The sequence below is a fragment of the Mustelus asterias genome, chromosome 7 (assembly GCF_964213995.1).
Source record: "Mustelus asterias chromosome 7, sMusAst1.hap1.1, whole genome shotgun sequence".
NCBI classification, from domain to species: Eukaryota; Metazoa; Chordata; class Chondrichthyes; order Carcharhiniformes; family Triakidae; genus Mustelus; species Mustelus asterias.
The window spans coordinates 967,679-988,128 of NC_135807.1; the positions used below are offsets into that span (position 1 = coordinate 967,679).

The 20,450-nt window shown below is 46.5% G+C and overlaps 1 protein-coding gene across 4 annotated transcripts in view; it reads right to left on the reverse strand.

The window, feature by feature from the left end:
* The window catches only part of agap3 (ArfGAP with GTPase domain, ankyrin repeat and PH domain 3), an 805,117-nt gene that overhangs the window by 349,836 nt on the left and 434,831 nt on the right, over positions 1-20,450 (reverse strand). The window lies entirely within an intron of this gene.

Here is a 20,450-nt window from a genome sequence, read left to right on the forward strand (position 1 = left end):
AGGGATCCGGGTTCGATTCCCGGCTTGGGTCACTGTCTGTGTGGAGTCTGCACATTCTCCCTGTGTCTGCGTGGGTTTCCTCCAGGTTCTCCAGTTTCCTCCCTCAGTCTGAAAGACGTGCTGGTTAGGTGCATTGGCCATTCTAAATTCTCCCTCAGTGTACCCGAACAGGTGCCGGAGTGTGGCTACTTGGGGATTTTCACAGTAACTTCATTGCAGTGTTAATGTAAGCCTACATGTGATACTAATAAACTTTTAAACTTTAAACTTTACACAGTGAGTGATCCTTACCCTGAATGAACAGTAACTCTGTATAGCTGTGCTGCAAACTTAAAAACCAAACATTGAACCACTGACAGTTGCTGCATAATGTCACACACTAGCAGCTGAACTACACTCGATCCTCGTCCTTTCTACATTTCTCTCGACAAATGAGAGAAGTTACAATTCAGGATGGCACTACCCCGAGCTCACAGTGTCAACCTCACTGGGAGCTCCCCAATTCCCCCATCTTAAAACAGGTGGCTGTCACAGGAGCAACTTTTCTTCTGAGTTTCATTGTGGGCCAGGTGGACTGAAAACCCCTAAATCAGGGAAACCCACAGGCAGTGACAGAGAGGTGCTGTGGGGTCAGCAGGAGAGAGATTTGAGCAGAGGGACTGGTGCAGGAAGCAGGTAAACACTTGAGCCTCTGGTTTGTAAGTAGCGCAGAGCATGGATGGCAGTCTAAAGTGGCTCTGTTCCCGATGGCAGGGCTGAGGAGTTTTACTGAAAAGACTGAACTCTTGAAAGCTGAATCAAAACTCAGCTCTTCATTTCCAGGGGCCAGGAGCTGAAGCAATTAATGAAAATGTTCTGGCCCAAGATCTGGAGAGGAGACTGCAGCAAGAATATGTGTGTAATGCCAGAGGACAGAGTTGGCAGTAGCTGGTAGGACAGGGTGAAGTGATCCAAGCTCTTCCATTCTGTTTGTCCACACTGGAGGCACAAGCCTGGCCTTGGGGCCTCCAATCGTGGTGAGGAGACGCACGGCTTCAGATTTCTGCACAGCTTTGATGGTGATGGTGATGGCAGTGAAGGTGATTGCGATGGCGATGGCGCTTGCCCACGCTCACCCTCAGGATGTTGCAGAACAGCATGCCCTGTGTGAGCATCAACCTCTCACTCTGCCACCAACACGATGGAAACACTGCTTCCAGCAAACACCTCTGACCGCGAACAACAAGACACAAACACATTGAAAGCATTGCGTGCAGGCTGAGAGACCCGAATGTGCAGAGACTCTATCCCACCACGTCTGGCTGAGATAGGAGGGCTTGGTTTTTTTGAGATACAAAAACATTTACAAATGTAGAAAGATGTTGATACACAGACAGACAAGAAGATTTCAAGCTCTCGTTTCATCACCCACCCAGCGAGAGAAATGCTGCAAGTCAGTTGAAATATGGTCACTCAGGAAAGTACAGACAGTTAGCGATGGAACAGCCGCAACAAGCTGGCAAACTGACCACACTCTCACATGAAAAGAAATCAAAACTTGCATTGTCAACAAATCAAATTAAAATACAAAATCAATGAAAAGAAAGGAGATGTGGAGGCAATTCTGAAGCTGCCTAGTTCCTTCAGCACAACATCACATATTCATTTAACTGAGAGGTGCAGTTACTGCCTTCTCTTACTTCCCATCACTCTTGTTTCATACCACAGGTAACAGGTCTGAGGACAATGTGGCTTTCAGCAGGCAACACAGTAAATCATTCCCGACTCGACTGCAATGCTCACAATAATGGCTCCAAGACACACCACTAACATATACTCCACATGCTATAAACAGGCCTGTACATACACCACATGCTTATAAACATGCTCATAAACATGCTCATGCATGCATCATGCACAATTATAAATACACTCATGTATACGCGTTATAACCATGTTTATCATACACACATGCTATAAACACACTGATGCATACACCACACGTTATTAACATGTTCACGCACACACCAAGGATACAAAGTGTTCAGATAAGATAGGAAAGGTACAAGGGAAGGTGGGGTCACGCTCCTATTGGGAAGATGTGGGATGAAATTTTCCGCGCCCTCCCTGTAGCCGGTTTGGTGCCAGCAATTTGCCGGCGGTGGAACCTTCTGGTCCTCTTGTTGTCAATGGGGTTTCCCATGGTATGCACCCCTCACCGCTGGGAAAACCACGGCTGGGATTCGTTGTCGGGCAGATTGGAAAATCCTGCCAGCAGGAACGGCCTGAACATTCTGGCCATACTGTCAGAAGATGGTGTGTCCTTGAGTGAGCAAACTCAGAATTCATGTGGTTAGAGTTGAGAAGCAAGAAAGGATATGAACATACTACAAGGGTATCGTCCTGGCCTGCAAATATTGACAGGGATGGAGGGAGGGAGGGAGTGGGGGAGGGAGGGAATGGGGGATGGAGGGAGGGACAGATGGAGAGGGGCACGTCAGCTGGGAAGTCAGAAATGTGCAAGAACTATAGAGTGGTGATTTTGGAGGATTTGAATGACCCAAATATCAATCGGGATAACATTAGAGCGAAGGTTAGAGAAGCTGAGGAATTTCTGAAATGGGTTGAGAATAATGTTGTTGTCAGTACGTTCTGGGCCAGTGGGGAGGAGCTTGTTCGATCTGGTGCCGGGGAATGATGTGGAGCAAGTGTCTGAGAGAGAACATTTGAATGGGAGTGACTGTATCATAACTGTTAGGCTGGCAATGCAAGGAACAATCCCAACTAGAATTTTTAAATGGGACGAGGGTTAATTTCAAACGGATGAGAAGGTATCTCACCAGAGTAAAACGGAACCAGGAAATATCCGCAGAATCTTACCAACAAATGGCAGAGGGGGTGACCTTACCAAAACAATTCAAGTGCCAACTGAGCACGCAAATGGGATAGAATTGCGCTGATTTTGTGGACGAGCTCCAAGTCACAATTATACGGCATTCAGTAAAAAAAAGGGCAGATGTGATTCTCGCCGGTAGGGGGTGGGGCAGAGACTATTTTAGGGTGCCATTGCGATGGCAATAGGAGGATGTGTCGACATCTGGGGCAACGGAGGTGGACTGCGGGAGGGCGATGTCTGGTAACAGGGGTGAGCTGGAGGAGGGCGATGTCCGGGGGGGGAGAGCGATGTCCGGGGAGGTGGGGGGAGCCCGTCACGGGGAGCGATCACCAGTGGGTTCCCATGTCCATGGGCAGGGGAAGTAACGGGAGAGCTGCCAGGAAACTGGTGCAATGGCACCCCTAGAGTTCAGCAATTGACTTCACGCCCACATTAGGCTCCATACCCTCCCTCTGCTGGCGGGAATCAACTGTGGCTTTACTTTTGTCATAAGATTTCAGTTTTCAACTCTGCAAAAAAACAAGTCTAAAACTCTGCCGTTTTCACGTCCATTCAGCATTTAAAATTCTTTTTGTAAGATTGCCTCCTCAGAGTCTAACTGAAAACTGGTGTTTCTCACCACATCCTCTGATATTTTGTTGAAAAAAAGCAATTGGGTCATCATGTCGAAGGCGGGGCCTCAGAGAAAAAAGTAACAACCTTCATCCCACCCCACCCACTTCTCCTACCCTCCCCCACCATGGAGGTCGCGGGGCCTCCTACTAACCCCCCCCCCCCCACCCCCCCCCCCACCAGCCACCAGTCACCCCCGCGAACAGAGCTGGCATCTATCTCTCTCCCCCACTGCGGTCAGAACTGCCCTCTCTCTCCCCCCTCCCCCTGCCCCTCCCCTGCCTCCCAGAAATCAGAGCTGCCGTCTCCCCCCCCCCCCCCCCCGGCCTCCCTGCGATAGGAACCAGCATCTTGTTAAGTTTCAATAAAATCGATTCTCACTCTTCTGAACTGTAGAGAATACAGGTCCAGCCTCCTCACTATTTCCTTATTGGACGACCCCACCATGCCAGGAATCAGTCCGGTGAATCTTTGCTGCACTCCCCCATGGCAATATATCCTTCCTGAGGTAAGGGACTCTACACAATACTCCAGCTGTGGTCTCACCAATTGCAGCAAGACATCTTCACAGCTGTACTCAAATCCTTCTGCAATTTTTAAAAATTCCACCAGTTGTCACGGTGGGATCTGATCCCATATACCCTCAGCATTTTCCTCAACCACTGGGCGATCAGTCAAGTGACATTACCCACTCTGCCACCACCACTTCTCCTTATTGAGCCACATTGTTCTCATAGTTAAAAGTTTAAAGTGTATTTATTATTGTCACAAGTAGGCTTACATTAACACCACAATGAAGTTACTGTGAAAATCCCTGAGTCGCCACACTGCGGTGCCTGCGGTGCACTGAGGGGGAATTTAGCATGGCCAATCCAGCTAACCAGCACGTCTTTCGGACTGAGAGAGGAAACCGGAGCACCCGGAGGAAACCCACGCAGACACGGGGAGAATGAGCAGACTCCACACAGACAGTGACCCGAGGTCAAACCCAGGTCCCTGGTGCTGTGAAGCAGCAGTGCTAACCACAGTGCTAACCACAGTGCTAACCACAGTGCGCGCCACAGTGCTAACCACAGTGCTAACCACAGTGCTAACCACAGTGCTAACCACAGTGCTAACCACAGTGCTAACCACAGTGCGCACCACAGAATCTTACTTTCTCGATGGAATATATCTTTTGAGAACTATGAAGTATCTCCTCAAAGGTTTGCTGCTGCTCAGTGACTATCTTACCTTTAAACATGTTTTTACATCCACTTTAGCTCCATACCATTGGAAATCGCCTTTATTTAAGTTCCAGACTCTGCTTCCTCACCCGCAAACTGAATGTGAAATTATTCCATATTTTGATCAATCTTACCGAAAGGATCCCTTACTGTGAGGTCCTTCACTATTCCTATCCCATTATATATGAACAGATCGAAAGGAATCTGGCCCTGGCTGGATCTACAACATATTGTAGAAATTGTCCTGAACAGACTATGAATTCATTCTCAAGGCTACCTTTGTCTATGTGACTCGTTCAACTTACGTGAAGATTAAAATCACGCACAATTATTGCAGAACCTCTCTTACAAATCCCCATTATTCCTCGATTTATTTCCTGCTCTGCAGTATAACCATGATTATAAGACAATAAACTACTCCCAATAGTGACTTATTTCCTTTGCTATTTTCTTATCTCCACCAAACTAATTCTAAAGGGGGCGGCACGGTAGCACAGTGGTTAGCACTGCTGCTTCACAGCTCCAGGGTCCTGGGTTCGATTCCCGGCTCGGGTCACTGTCTGTGTGGAGTTTGCACATTCTCCTCGTGTCTGCGTGGGTTTCCTCCGGGTGCTCCGGTTTCCTCCCACAGTCCAAAGATGTGCGGGTTAGGTTGATTGGCTAGGTTAAAAAAAATTGCCCCTTAGAGTCCTGGGATGCGTAGGTTAGAGGGATTAGTGGGTAAATATGTGGGGGTAGGGCCTGGGTGGGATTGTGGTCGGTGCAGACTCGATGGGCCGAATGGCCTCCTTCTGCACTGTAGGGTTTCTATGATTTCTATGATTTCTATGAAATCTTGATCTTCTAAGCCAAGATCATTTCTCACTGCTATACTCATTCTCATAGTGCATATGTATAATGTGGCAGGGGGATGGGAACTGATACAGGAAGCCAGAGGGAAGTAAAGTGGGACAGAAACAAAAGGCAGGAAGGGGAAAAGTGGAAGGCAGAGAAACCAAAGACAAAAATCAAAAAGGGTCACATTACATCATAATTCTAAGAGGGCAATAAATGCCAAAGAAACAAGCCTGAAGGCTCTGTGTCTCAGTGCGAGGGGCGTTTGTAATAAGGTGGATGAATTAACTGCATAGACAGTCATTAACGGATATGATGTAATTGGGATCACGGAGACCTGGCTCCAGGGTGACCACGGATGGGAACTCAACATCCAGGGATATTCAATATCCAGGAAAGATAGACGGAAAGGAAAAGGGGTGGGGCGGCGTTGCTGGTTAAAGAGGAGATTAACACAATAGTAAGGAAGGACATTAGCCTGGACGATGTGGAATCTGTGTGGGTGGAGCTGCGGAACAACAAAAGACAAAAAACTCTGGTGGGAGTTTTGTACAGACCACCAATTGGGGATTGAGGATGGCATCAAGCAGGAAATTAGGGATGTGCGCAGTAAGGGTACAGCAGGTATTATGGGTGACTTCAATCTGCATATTGATTGGGCTCACCAAACTGGTAGCAATGCGATGGAGGAGGATTTCCTGGAATGTACAAGGGATGGTTTTCTCAACCAATATGTGAAGGAACCAACTAGAGAGCAGGCCGTCCAAGACTGGGTATTGTGTAATGAGGGAGGATTAATTAGCAACCTTATGGTGCGAGATTCTTTGGGGAAGAGTGACCATAATATGGGAGAATCCTTCATTAAGATGGAGGGTGACACAGTTAAGTCTGAGACTAGGGTGCTGAACTTGAGGAAAACTAACTTTGATGGTATGAGACATGCACTGGCTAGGATAAGCTGGCAAAGGATACTTGAGGGGTTGACAGTGGATAGCCAATGGCAGACATTTAAAGAAAACCTGGATGAACTTCAACAACTGGTTTACTAAAGAAGTTGATTCTCTTGTGAAGAGGAAGAAGGAGACTTATGTAAAGATGAGACGTGAAGGCTCAGTTAGAGCGCTTGAGAGTTACAAGTTAGCCAGGAAGGACCTAAAGAGAGAGCTAAGAAGAGCCAGGAGGGGACATGAGAAGTCTTTGGCAGGTAGGATCAAGGAAAATCCTAAAGCTTTCTATAGGTATGTCAGGAATAAAAGAATGACGAGGGTAAGATTAGGGCCAGTCAAGGACAGTAGTGGGAAGTTGTGCGTGGAGTCTGAAGAGATAGGAGAGGCGCTAAATGAATATTTTTCATCAGTATTCACACAGGAAAAAGACAATGTTGTCGAGGAGAATACTGAGATGCGGGCTATTGGACTAGACGGGATTGAGGTTCATAAGGAGGAGGTGTTAGCAATTCTGGAAAGTGTGAAAATAGATAAGTCCCCTGAGCCGGATGGGATTTATCCGAGGATTCTCTGGGAGGCTAGGGAGGAGATTGCAGAGCCTTTGGCTTTGATCTTTATGTCGTCATTGTCTACAGGAATAGTGCCAGAAGACTGGAGGATAGCAAATGTTGTCCCCTTGTTCAAGAAGGGAAGTAGAGACAACCCTGGTAATTATAGACCAGTGAGCCTTACTTCTGTTGTGGGCAAAGTTTTGGAAAGGATTATAAGAGATAGGATTTATAATCATCTAGAAAGGAATAATTTGATTAGGGATAGTCAGCACGGTTTTGTGAAGGGTAGGTCGTGCCTCACAAACCTTATTGAGTTCTTTGAGAAGGTGGCCAAAGAGGCAGATAAGGGTAAAGCAGTTGATGTGGTGTATATGGATTTCAGTAAAGCGTTTGATAAGGTTCCCCATGGTAAGCTATTGCAGAAAATACGGACACATGGGATTGAGGGTGATTTAGCAGTTTGGATCAGAAATTGGCTAGCTGTAAGAAAACAGAGAGTGGTGGTTGATGGGAAATATTCATCCTGGAGTTCAGTTACTAGCGGTGTACCGCAAGGATCTGTTTTGGGGCCACTGCTGTTTGTCAATTTTATAAATGACCTGGAAGAGGGCGTAGAAAGATGGGTTAGTAAATTTGCGGATGACACTAAAGTTGGTGGAGTTGTGGACAGTCCGGAAGGATGTTGCAGGTTACAGAGGGACATAGATCAGCTGCAGAGCTGGGCTGAGAGGTGGCAAATGGAGTTTAATGCGGAAAAGTGAGAGGTGATTCACTTTGGAAGGAGTAACAGGAATACAGAGTACTGGGCTAATGGTAAGATACTTGGTAGTGTGGATGAACAGAGAGATCTCGGTGTCCATGTGCATAGATCCCTGAAAGTTGGCACCCAGGTTGATAGGGTTGTTAAGAAGGCGTTGGTGTATTAGCTTTTATTGGTAGAGGGATTGAGTTTCGGAGCCAGGAGGTCATGTTGCAGCTAAACAAAACTCTGGTGCGGCCACACTTGGAGTATTACGTACAGTTCTGGTCGCCGCATTATAGGAAGGATAGAAACATAGAAACATAGAAAAACTACAACACAAAACAGGCCCTTCGGCCCCACAAGTTGTGCCGAACATATCCCTACCTTTTAGGCCTACTTATAACCCTCCATCCTATTAAGTCCCATGTACTCATCCAGGAGTCTCTTAAAAGACCCTATTGAGTTTGCCTCCACCACCACTAACGGCAGCCGATTCCTCTCGCCCACCACCCTCTGTGTGAAAAACTTCCCCCTAACATCTCCCCTGTACCTACCCCCCCAGCACCTTAAACCTGTGTCCTCTCGTAGCAGCCATTTCCACCCTGGGAAAAAGCCTCTGAGAGTCCACCCGATCTATGCCTCTCAACATCTTATATACCTCTATTAGGTCTCCTCTCATCCTACGTCTCCCCAAGGAGAAAAGACCGAGCTCCCTCAGCCTATCCTCATAAGGCATGCCACTCAATCCAGGCAACATCCTTGTAAATCTGCTCTGCACCCTTTCAATCTTTTCCACATCCTTCCTGTAATGAGGCGACCAGAACTGAGCACAGTACTCCAAGTGGGGTCTGACGAGGGTCTTATATAGCTGCATCATTATCCCCGGACTCCTAAACTCAATCCCTCAATTGATAAAGGCCAGCACACCATACGCCTTCTTAACCACCTCCTCCACCTGCGGGGCTGATATTAGAGTCCTATGGACCCGGACCCCAAGGTCCTTCTGATCCTCCACGGTACTAAGAGTCTTTCCCTTTATATTGTACTCCTTCATCCCATTTGACCTGCCAAAATGGACCACTACGCATTTATCTGGGTTGAAGTCCATCTGCCACTTCTCCACCCAGTCTTGCATCCTATCTATGTCCCTCTGTAACTTCTGACATCCCTCCAGACTATCCACAACCCCACCAACCTTCGTATCGTCGGCAAATTTACCAACCCATCCCTCCACTTCCTCATCCAGGTCATTTATGAAAATGACAAACAGCAAGGTCCCAGAACAGATCCCTGGGGCACACCACTGGTGACCGACCTCCATTTAGAAAAGGACCCATCTATACACACTCTCTGCCTCCTTTGGGCAAGCCAGTTTTGGATCCACAGGGCAGCAGCCCCTTGGATCCCATGCCATCTCACTTTTTCTAGAAGCCTTGCATGGGGGACCTTATCAAACGCCTTGCTAAAATCCATATAAAGCATTGGAAAGGGTGCAGACGAGATTTACCAGGATGTTGCCTGGTATGGTGGGAAGGTCTTATGAGGAAAGGCTGAGGGACTTGAGGCTGTTTTCGTTAGAGAGAAGGTGGTTAAGAGGTGACTTAATAGAGGCATATAAGATGATCAGAGGATTAGATAGGGTGGATAGTGAGAGCCTTTTTCCTTGGATGGTGATGGCTAGCACGAGGGGACATAGCTTTAAATTGAGGGGTGATAAATATAGGACAGATGTTAGAGGTAGGTTCCTCACTCAGAGAGTAGTAAGGGCGTGGAATGCCCTGCCTGCAACAGTAGTGGACTCGCCAACATTAAGGGGATTTAAATGGTCATTGGATAAACATATGGATGATATTGGAATAGTGTAGATTAGAGGGGCTTTAGATTGGTTTCACTGGTCGGCGCAACATCAAGGGCCGAAGGGCCTGTACTGCGCTGTAATGTTCTATGTTCTAACTGTACATCCCTGTCTGGCATAAGAGTAAAACGGGGAAGGTTGCTCATCCATGGCTAACAAGGGAAATCAGGGATAGTGTTAAAGCCAAAGAGGAGGCAGATAAAGTGACCAGAAAAAGCAGCAAAGCTGAGGACTGGGAGAAATTTAAAATCCAGCAGAGGAGGACAAAGGGTCTAATTCAGAAGGGGAAAATAGAATACAAGAGTAAGCTTGCAGAAAACATAAAAACTGACTGCAAAAGCTTCTATAGAGATGTGAAGAGAGAAAGACTGGTGAAGGCAAATGTAGGTCCCTTACAGTTAGAATCAGGGAGTGAATTTATAATGGGCAACAAAGAGATGGCAGACCAGCTGAACAAATACTTTGGATCTGTCTTCACGAAGGAAGACACAAATAATCTTCCAGAAATACTAGGGGACAAAGCATGAAGAAGGAACTAAAGGAAATCCTTATTAGTCAGGAAATTGTATTGGGGAAATTGCTGGGATTAAAATCCTGATGCTCTGCATCCCAGAGTACTCAACGAAGTGGCCCCAGAAATAGTGGACGCATTGGTGATCATTTTCCAGCATTCTATAGACTCTGGAAGAGTTCCGGTGGATAGGAGGGTAGCTAATGTAACCCCACTTTTTAAAACAGGAGGGAGAGAGAAAACGGGGAATTATAGACCGGTTAGCCTGACATCGGTTGTGGGGAAAATGCAGGAGTCAATTATCAAGGATGTAATAACTGAGCATTTGCAAAGCGGTGACAGATCAGTCCAAGTCAGCATGGATTCACTAAAGGGAAATCGTGCTTGACAAATCTTGTGGAACTTTTTGATGCCCACGAACTCAGCCTGTCCAAGTCATGCTGAAGCATCTCTGCATCCTCCTCACAGCTCACCCTCCCACCCCACTTTGTATCATCTGCAAATTTGGAGATAATAAATTCAGTTCCTGCTTCCTAATCATTAATATATAATGTGAACAGTTGGGGTCCCAGCACAGATCCCTGCGGAACCCCACTAGTCACTAACTGCCAATCAGAAAAAGACCCACTTATACCAACCCTGGGGCAGCACGGTAGCACAGTGGTTAGCACTGCTGCTTCACAGCTCCAGGGACCCGGGTTCGATTCCCGGCTCGGGTCACTGTCTGTGTGGAGTTTGCACATTCTCCTCGTGTCTGCGTGGGTTTCCTCCGGGTGCTCCGGTTTCCTCCCACAGTCCAAAGATGTGCGGGTTAGGTTGATTGGCCAGGTTAAAAAAATTGCCCCTTAGAGTCCTGGGATGCGTAGGTTAGAGGGATTAGTGGGTAAAATATGTGGGGGTAGAGCCTGGGTGGGATTGTGGTCGGTGCAGACTCGATGGGCCGAATGGCCTCCTTCTGCACTGTAGGGTTTCTATAAACTCTTTGCTTCCTTTCTGCTAACCAGCTTTCTGTCATCTCGAGACATTACCTGCAATCACAAGCGTTTTAACTTTACATAGTAGTCTGTTATGTGAGCCCTTGTCAAAAGCCTTCTGAAAGTCTAAATAAACCACATCCACTGGTTCTCATCAATCAACTCTACTAGTTACATCCTCAAAAAATTCCAATAGATTCGTCAAGCCTGATTTCCCTTTTGTAAATCCATGCTGACTTTGTCTGAATATACCACTGCCTTCCAAATGCTGAGTTATGAAATCCTTGATAATAGACTCCAGCAACTTCCCCAGTACCGACGTTTGGCTGACTGGTCTATAGTTCCCCGTTTTCTCTCTACCTCCCTTTCTGAATAGCGGGCTTACATTAACTACCCTCCAATCTGTAGGAACTATTCCGGAGTCCAAAGAATTTTGGAAAATAGCCACCAATGGATCTACTATTTCCAGGGCCACTTCCTTAAGTACTCTGAAGATTATCAGGACCTGGAGATTTATCCACCTTCAATGCCATCAATTTACCCAAAACCATTTCTCTACTAATGCTGATTTCCTTTAGCTCCTCATTAAAACATGTTTCTCTCAGAATTTCTGGTACATTATTCATGTCTTCCTTTGTTAAGACTGAAGCAAAGTACAAATTTAATTCCTCAGCCATTTCTTTATTCCCCGTTATGAGTTCTCCTGTTTCTGTCTGTAAGGGGCCTACATTCGTTTTTGTCAATTTTTTCTCTTTACATATCGATAGAAACTTTTCCCGCTAGTTTACTTTCATACTCTATTTTTCCCTTCTTGGTCCTCCTTTGCTGAATTTTAAACTGCTCCCAATCCTCAGGCTTATTGTTTTTTCTTGCCAATTTGAATGCTTCTTCCTTGAATCTGACACTATCTCTAATTTCCTTTGTAAGCCATGGTTTGGCCACAATTCCATTATACTCTGGTGCCAAACAGGTATAAACAATTTCTGGAATTCACCTATTCGTTCTTTAAATGCCCGCCATTGCCTGTCCACAGTCTTTCCTTTCAGTAATGTTTCCCAGTCCATCATGGCCAATTCATGCCTCATACAGCATATGGTGGAACAGTCGCTGAAGGTTGGAATGCAGGTACAGCAGGTAGTGAGGAAAGCTAATGGCATGCTGGCCTTCATAGCAAGAGGATTTGAGTATAGGAGTAAGGATGTCTTGCTGCAGTTATACAGGGCCTTGGTGAGGCCACACCTGAAGTATTATGTGCAGTTTTGGTCTCCTAGTCTGAGGAAGGACATTCTTGTTTAGAGGGAGTCCAGCGAAGGTTCACCAGACTGATTCCCAGAAGGGTACGACTGACATATGAAGAGAGACTGGATCGACTGGACTTCGACTCACTGGAATTTAGAAGAATGAGAGGGATCTCATGGAAACATATAAAATCCTGATGGGACTGGAACAGGCTAGATGCGGGAAGAATGTTCCTGATGTTGGCGAACTGCAGAATTAGGGGTCACAGTCTAAGAATAAGGGATAAGCCATTCAGGACTGAGATAAGGAAGAACTTCTTTACTCAGAGAGTGGTTAACCTATGGAATTCCCGACTACAGAAAGCTGTTGGGGCCAGTTTATTAGATATGTTCAAGAGGGAGCTGGACATGGTCCTTGCAGCTAAAAGGATCAAGGGGTATGGAGAGAAAGCGGGAGTGGGATACTGACAGTGCATGGTCAGCCATGATCATATTGAATGGGTGCAGGCTGAAAGGGCCGAATGGCCTCCTCCTATTTTCTATGTTTCTGTGCTACTAACAGAGCTGTTCCACCTCCTTTTCCTTTTCTCTTTTCCTTTGAAATGGAATATTCCCATGAAAATTCAGTTCCCATCTTTGATAACTTTGCAACCACACCTTTGTGATAGTTTTCAAACCATGTTTATTTCCACTTTACACTCAACTCATCCTTCTAGGGCAGCACGGTGATTAGCACAGCGGCCTCACAACGCGAGGGACTTGTGTTCAATTCCAGCCTTGGATGGCAGTATGGAGTTTGCACCTTCTCCCCATATCTGCATGGGTTTCCTCCGGATGTTCCGGTTAACTCCCACAATCCAAAGTTGTGCAGGTTAGGTATGCAATACTAAATTGCCCGAGTGTCCAAAATTGTATAGGTTATGGTGATTTGTGGGGTAAAGATGCGGGGTCCGTCATTCCAGTGAGAACAAACCAAGTTTCTCCAACCTCTCCTCATAGCTAATGCCCTCCATACCAGGCAACATCCTGGTAAATCTTTTCTGTACCTCTCCAAAGCCTCCACATCCTTCTGGTAGTGTAGCGACCAGAATTGAACACTATATTCCAAGTGCGGCCTAACTAAGGTTCTATAAAGCTGCAACATGATTTGCCAATTTTTAAACACCACCCAATGAAGGCAAGCATGCCGTATGCCTTCTTGACTACCTTCTCCACCTGTGTTGCAACTTTCAGCGACCTGTGTACCTGTACACCCAGATCCCTTTGCCTATCAATATTCAAGGGTTCTGCCATTTACTGTATATTTCCTATCTGTATTAGATCTTCCAAAATGCATTACCTCACATTTGTCCAGATTAAACCCCATCTGCAACCTCTCCGCCCAAGTCTTCAACCGATCTATATCCTGCTGTATCCTCTGATGGTCCTCATCGCTATCCGCAAATCCACCAACCTTTGTGTCGTCCGTAAACTTACTAATCAATCCAGTTACATTTTCCTCCAAATCATTTATATATATTACAAACAGCAAAGGTCCCAGCACTGATCCCTGAGGAACACCACTTGTCACCGCCCTCCATTCAGAAACGCACCCTTCCACTGCTACCCTCTGTCTTCTTTGACTGAGCCAGATTTGTATCCACCTTGCCAGCTCACCTCTGATCCCATGCGACTTCACCTTCGGCATTAGTCTGCTATACAACATAGAACAGTACAGCACAGAACAGGCCCTTCGGCCCACGATGTTGCGCCGAACCTTTTCCGAAACCAAGATCAAGCTATCCCACTCCCTATCATCCTGGTGTGCTCCATGTGCCTATCCAATAACTGCTTGAAAGTTCCTAAAGTGTCCGACTCCACTATCACAGCAGGCAGTCCATTCCACACCCCAACCACTCTCTGAGTAAAGAACCTAACTCGGACATCCCTCCTATATCTTCCACCACAAACCTTATAGTTATGCCCCCTAGTAACAGCTACATCCACCCGAGGAAATAGTCTCTGAACGTCCACTCTATCTATCCCCCTCATCATTTTATAAACCTCTATTAAGTCACCTCTCAACCTCCTCCGCTCTAAAGAGAAAAGCCCTAGCTCCCTCAACCTTTCCTCATAAGACCTACCCTCCAAACCAGGCAGCATCCTGGTAAATCTCCTTTGCACTCTTTCCAATGCTTCCACATCCTTCTTATAGTGAGGTGACCAGAACTGCACACAATATTCCAAATGTGGTCTCACCAAGGTCCTGTACAGTTGCAGCATAACCCCACGGCTCTTAAACTCAAATCCCCCGTTAATAAACGCTAACACACTATAGGCCTTCTTCACGGCTCTATCCACTTGAGTGGCAACCTTCAGAGATCTGTGGATATGAACCCCAAGATCTCTCTGTTCCTCCACATTCCTCAGAACCCTACCTTTGACCCTGTAATCCGCATTCAAATTTGTCCTACCAAAATTTGTCCGCACTTATCAGGGTTAAACTCCATCTGCCATTTTTCGGCCCAGCTCTGCATCTTATCAATGTCTCTTTGGAGCCTACAACAGCCCTCCACCTCATCCACTACTCCACCAATCTTAGTGTCATCCACAAATTTACTGATCCACCCTTCAGCCCCCTCCTCCAAGTCATTTATAAAAATCACAAATATCAGAGGACCCAGCACTGATCCTTGTGGTACAACGCTGGTAACTGGTCTCCAGTCTGAAAATTTTCCATCCACCACCACCCTCTGTCTTCTATGAGATATGATGTGGAGATGCCGGCGTTGGACTGGGGTGAACACAGTAAGAGTTTTAACAACACCAGGTTAAAGTCCAACAGATTTATTTGGTAGCAAATACCATTAGCTTTCGGAGCGCTGCTCCTTCGTCAGATGGAGTGAAAATGTGCTCTCAAACAGGGCACAGAAACACAAAATCAAGTTACAGAATACTGATTAGAATGCGAATCCCTACAGCCAACCAGATCTTAAAGATACAGACAATGTGGGTGGAGGAAGCATTAAGCACAGGTTAAAGAGATGTGTATTGTCTCCAGACAGAACAGCCCGCAAGTCCAGGAGGCAAGCTGTGGGGGTTACTGATAATGTGACATAAATCCAACATCCCGGTTTAGGCCGTCCTCATGTGTGCGGAACTTGGCTATCAGTTTCTGCTCAGCGACTCTGCGCTGTCGTGTGTTGTGAAGGCCGCCTTGGAGAACGCTTACCTGAAGATCCAAGGCTGAATGCCCGTGACTGCTGAAGTGCTCCCCCACAGGAAGAGAACAGTCTTGCCTGGTGATTGTCGAGCGGTGTTCATTCATCCGTTGTCGTAGCGTCTGCATGGTTTCCCCAATGTACCATGCCTCGGGACATCCTTTCCTGCAGCGTATCAGGTAGACAACGTTGGCCGAGTTGCAAGAGTATGTACTGTGTACCTGGTGGGTGGTGTTCTCACGTGAGATGATGGCATCCGTGTCGATGATCCGGCACATCGGGGTGACCCTGGTAATTATAGGCTGGTTAGTCTTACTTCGGTGGTCGGTAAATTAATGGAAAAGGTCCTGAGGGATAGGATTTAGAAAAGGTCCTGAGGGATAGGGATTTAGAAAGATGCAGCTTAATCCGGGATAGTCAACACGGATTCGTGTTGGGGGTGTGGGGATGGCCTTGGCGAGATGTTCGTCTTCATCAATGACATGTTGAAGGCTCCGGAGGAGCATCTCCCAGCCTTCAGGAGAACAGTGACCACGACACCACACAACCCTGCCACAGCAACCTCTGCAAGACGTGCCGGATCATCGACACGGATGCCATCATCTCACGTGAGAACACCACCCACCAGGTACACGGTACATACTCTTGCAACTCAGCCAACGTTGTCTACCTGATGCGCTGCAGGAAAGGATGTCCCGAGGCATGGTACATTGGGGAAACCATGCAGACGCTACGACAACGGATGAATGAACACCGCTCGACAATCACCAGGCAAGACTGTTCTCTTCCTGTGGGGGAACACTTCAGCAGTCACGTGCATTCAGCCTCTGATCTTCAGGTAAGCGTTCTCCAAGGCAGCCTTCACAACACACGACAGCGCAGAGTCGCTGAGCAGAAACTGATAGCCAAGTTCCGCACACGAGGACGACCTAAAGCGGGATGTTGGATTTATGTCACATTATCAGTAACCCCCACAGCTTGCCTCCTGAACTTGCAGAATCTCACTAGCTGTTCTGTCTGGAGACAAAACACATCTCTTTAACCTGTGCTTAATGCTTCCTCCACCCACATTATCTGTATCTTTAAGATCTGGTTGGCTGTAGGGATTCGCATTCTAATCAGTATTCTGTAACTTGATTTTGTGTTTCTGTGCCCTGTTTGAGAGCACATTTCCACTCCATCTGACGAAGGAGCAGCGCTCCGAAAGCTAATGGTATTTGCTACCAAATAAACCCATTGGACTTTAACCTGGTGTTGTTAAAACTCTTTCTATGAGATAGCCAGTTACTTATCCAATCGGCCAAATTTCCCTCTATCCCACACCTCCTTACTTTCTTCATGAGCCGACCATGGGGGACCTTATCAAACACCTTTCTAAAATCCATGTATATGACATCAACTGCTCTACCGTCATCGACATACTTAGTTACCTCCTCAAAAAATTCAATCAAATTTGTGAGGCAAGACTTACCCTTCACGAATCCGTGTTGACTATCCCGGATTAAGCTGCATCTTTCTAAATCCCTATCCCTCAGGACCTTTTCTAAATCCTATCCCTCAGGACCTTTTCCATTAATTTACCGACCACCGAAGTAAGACTAACCAGCCTATAATTACCAGGGTCATTCCTATTTCCTTTCTTGAACAGAGGAACAACATTCGCCCCTCTCCAGTCCTCTGACACTATCCCCGTGGACAGTGAGGACCCAAAGATCAAAGCCAAAGGCTCTGCAATCTCATCCCTTGTCTCCCAAAGAATCCTAGGATATATCTCATCTGGCCCAGGGGACTTATCGACCTTCAGGTTTTTCAAAATTGCTAATACATCTTCCCTCAGAACATCTGCCTCCTCCAGCCTATCAGCCTGTATCACACTCTCATCCTGAAAAACATGGCCCCTCTCCTTGGTGAACACTGAAGAAAAGTATGCATTCATCGCCTCTCCTATCTCTTCTGACTCCATGCACAAGTTCCCACTACTATCCTTGAACTATTGCCTTTTTTTTCTTCATTAACTTTCTGAATCTTGAGGTGGAGATGATAGCCAAGTTCCACACCCATGAGGACGGCCTCAACTAGGATCTTGGGTTCATGTCACACTTGTAACCCCCACCATACTGCCTTGGTTTGCAAAATCTTCCAAACTGTCCTGACTTGAGGCAATTCATACCCCTTTAACCTGTGATTATCGCTCTCACCACGCACACTGTTTGTACCTGTAAAGACTCACATTCTAACCATTCTTCACATTCCAATCTGTAATTGCTCGATGGAGTAATTGTGTCTTTGCCTATATACGCCGTGTTTGTGAACCTACCTCCACTCACCTGATGAAGGAGCAGCGCACCGAAAGCTCGTGATTCCAAATAAACCTGTTGGACTTTAACCTGGTGTTGTGAGACTTCTTTCTGGATCTTGTCTCATGTGAACCCTTCCCTCACTGTACCTCCCACCTCAGGCTACTATTTAGTTTAAAGCCCTCTCGACAGCCAGAATCATATGATTCACCAGGTTACTGGTCCCAGCATGGTTCTGGTGAAGATTGCCCCAATGGTCCAGCTCCCACTTTCCCCAGTTTTGGTGTCAGTGCTCCATGAACTGAACCCATTTCTCCCATACCAACCGAGAGCCATAAACTCAACTCTGAGATCTTATTTACTCAATGCGACTTGGCTCATGACTTGGGTAGTAATCCAGAGATGATTACCTTTGTGGTTCCGCTTTTTAATTTAGGTTGATAGCTTCACCATTGTGTTGGCCCCCATGTGGAGCATGACAACTGGATCCTTCCCTTCCGACTCCAAGTTCATCTCGAGGTCGAAGGAGATCTCCTTAACCCTGCACACGGAACTTAACACTGCCTTTGGATCTCATATTTGTGGCTGCAGAGAACAATATCTATCCGCCCCCCCTATACCGATCATACTGCCCCCCACCACCACTGTTTCTTTTTTAACCCCCCTCACTTTAATGTCCCCTGTACAATGAAACCGTGCTCAGTTTGCTCCTACTCTCTACAGTCTCTGCTCTTGTTGGAAGAACTTCAAACCTGCTGGACAAGTACAGGGGCTGAAGCTCCACCAGTGTTACCTTCGGGATCACCATACCTGCCTCACTCATAGTCACACCCTCCACTTCCCGACAATGGATCGAACCAGTATTGCTTAAAGTTAGGGCTGTGACTACCTTCTGGAACACAATTTCTGCCTCTCCAATGCAGTGCAGTACTCGAAGCTCAGACTCCAGCTCATTAACCCCAAGCCAAAGCTCCTGAATTAGAGATGTGATTGATGTGGATCACTCATTGTCCTCTAGCCCCACACACTAAAGATGCAACACGTCACCTGCCCTGCCTCCTTTATTGCATTTTGTTTAACTAATTAGAATTTGAAGCTTGGAAGTTTCACTCAACAATTATTTCTATTGATATTAAGCAGTTTAACGAGTTAAGCTATAAATTTACTGCAACACTTATAGCTCCAGAGTATTGGTTTAAACTATTGCCCCAGCTTAGAGTAAGAAAACCACCATAAAACTCACCAACCAATCTCCCACCTCATTAATGCCTGGACACCTCAGCTCTCACGTCTTGTTGTGTGCCACTACCTCTCTCGGACTGCTCCTTATCTTGTAAACAGTACCTCCTCTCATGCTTAGAAGTTAAGTACTATATCGAAGGTGCACTCTGCCGAAAAAGCCTTCAGGCTACTTATTCCCCAAGACAAAGAAAGGCTTTTCCAATTACATGATAGTACAAGGAGTAGAGTACACAGATTTAAGGCGTTAGGCAAGAGATACTGGGGGTATGTCAGGAAGAACATTTTTACACAGCAAATGAGAATGACCTGGAACTCATTGTCTACGAGAGAGGTGGGGGGTAGAGACGATCAGCGATTTCCAAAGAAAATTGGATGGTTAGTTGTGAGAAATAAACTTGCAGGACCCCAGGGTTAGAATAGGGGAATGGGACTGAGAGTTGGCATGTCCTTGATGAGCCAAACAGCCTCCTTTATTGCTGTAATGGCTCCATAACCACACACGCTCTCAGCAAAACCATGCATACAGAGCACATGGTATAACAGCTCTCATTCACACTACAGATACCAGACAGACACTCGTAAAATGCACCACCTGGTTGAAGATCCCCTGTCATATAAAACCACCTTGTAATGTACGGACCTGTTTTAAACAGATCTGTAACATAGACAAGGCACCCAGAAAGTCTGTTACATGCACACTCCAAAAGCTACAAACAAGGCAGATTACAAATGGTAGATATCATGTCCATGCAGCAGCACAAATGTGCCCAATATTAAAGGATGCAGAGTGACAGCAGATCATTCAGAATAACCCCCGTAACAGAACTGGCCTGACACAGCTACATTACCCCACTCACAGGCTCTACATTCAGCAATCCTCAGTGACATAGCCAGAGCTCGGTGTAAAACACAGGCCTGCACCATGTGGTATAAACAGATTGCTTCAAATCATCACCACAATGAAACTCCTGCTTACAGGTCTGAAACAGCACAAGTGCCTTTGGGGCGAAATGAACCTGAAAGTCCGATCTCAGTCAGCTCTTTCATCTCGCAGCGTGACAGCAAAACCTGCCACTCTCCCAGAACATGACAACCTCTCACCGTCATTTAAACAGTTTCAGAAAGGTGACTCCCTCCGTGGCCATTGGTGCAGCTTCTCTGCCGAGGGTACAGCTGTTAGTATCTGTCACTGGGGAAGATAATGGATGGTGTGACCCTGCCATTACTGCACCACTGCTGCAAAAGGCACAGAATCCATCTCACCCCTCGACTCTCGTTCATTATCTTAAACTCAGCACCTTTCAGTTGTCGAAAGCTTTTGAAACCCCGACTACAACAGGAACCGT